The following is a 1,812-nucleotide window of genomic DNA, read 5'->3' as shown; positions in this document are numbered from 1 at the left end:
ATAGTAGAAGAAAAAACAGAATGTAAATCTTAGAGCAAGTAACCTTAAAAGAAAGCTATAACATGTATATGGTATAAACAATTATGTGTGATATGGTCCCTCTGGAAAATATGCAAGATCTAAGGACAGTGGTCTGTGCTTCCTATTGCTGGGGAACTTCTCTCCCACGAGTGACATTTGGGAAGAAATTGTGTAAAGAAGTGAGAAGACAGATGGATCAGCAGGTAGGAAGGCCTTCGCTTGGAATGAATGTGACACCCACTGCAGCTGAAATGCTCTGAGTGGGAGGGATGGCAGAAGTTGAAACTCAAAAATGTATTTGGTGATGTCATTTAGGTTGTTGAGGAGCACACAAAGGAGTTTCAATTTTATTAAAGTTCTGAAAAGTCTTTCTGTTAGCTTTCTGAAAACAGAGCATAATATCCAAGAAAATTAACTTATAAAGCAAAAAGATGTGTTTAGTATACAGCTTTGGACATGCCAGTACATGAGGAGTTGTCTTGTTGATTTGGGTATGTGGCAAAGCAATTGATCCTGTTGGGAATGGGTGCTATATACACTCACTGTTATCCTGAGCTAGAAAACAAAGAGAAATAAGCAAAAGTTCAGTGTACCACAAAGTTCTGACCAAAGGACCTCATTTTCTTAAGGCTCCACTACTATTGGTGCCATCCTGGACACAGCCTTTAACATGGGACCTTGGGAGGATAATGGACATTTAAATAGACATGAGGAATGTTAGGATCTTCAAAAGATAAGTGTTACGTGAAGTCTAGAGTCTAAGAACATGAATGCAACCATAATCAATGGAGGGATATCAGATAGGTCTAAACAGTTCCAAAAGATTTCCCAAGGTTTAGTAATGGACTATCATGGGATGGGTAGGACATAAAAGTTTAGAATAAGTTTTAACTTTGGCCAGAGTCATTAGAGGATCAGGATTCTGTTTGCAGGCTGAGGAAGGGCAAGTTGGAATAAACTATGTCCAATAGATATTTGCTTTATGAGTCCTCAGCTCTTAGAAGAACTCAGAGGTAAAGATGTATTACTTTGAATTAATGGAAATGATATTAGATAGTGTTTATAGCATTGGTACTTAAGGGCAGTAGTGAATGTAAAAAGCTATATTATATAGTAGTAAGTGTAAAAAGTGAAGGGAAGAAACCCAGGACCTTACCAGAGTAGAAGGCATCACTTTCATGACTCCCAAGAGTAGGAAGATCTAGGAAGAAACAGCCAGTGAATCAGGAAGAGAAGGGAAGGTGTGGCTACTTGAACATCAAGCAAAACCACAATGAGAGAAAATAAAGAAAACGTCCCACACTTAAGGAAGAAGTGAATCAGGAACTGCATCTGCACAGTGATGGGAAAGAAGAAACACAATTGAACTTACAACTTTATTGGAACAAGTTTAATAACATCATGGACTAGAAAGCCTTACTGATTGAAGTTAAGGGGAACTGAAGAAAAATCATTGTATAGTGTCTGGATGTAAATGTCTTTTAAGGAGTAGATGAACAAGCAAAAGCCAAAGAGAATTTAAACAAGATTGAGGAACTTCTTTTACTTTTATATTTTAACAACACGATGCAATTAAGCATATTTGTGTGTCAATGGAAATGTTTGAGCAGGACAGGAAGAACTGAGAGAGTGCAAAGGATCCTTGAGTAAGCAAGAGGAAATTTAATTTAGCAAACAAGTGACCAAAGACAGAAACAGAAAATCCCGTTCATCATAACAACAGAAAGGTGGGCTGTAAGTGGAAAGATGCAGTTTGTCTCTTCTGTTTGACACCATTTCATCACTGAAACA

This window comes from Meriones unguiculatus, chromosome 1 (genome assembly GCF_030254825.1).
Source record: "Meriones unguiculatus strain TT.TT164.6M chromosome 1, Bangor_MerUng_6.1, whole genome shotgun sequence".
NCBI lineage: Eukaryota > Metazoa > Chordata > Mammalia > Rodentia > Muridae > Meriones > Meriones unguiculatus.
Note: the sequence above shows the minus strand (reverse complement) of the source record.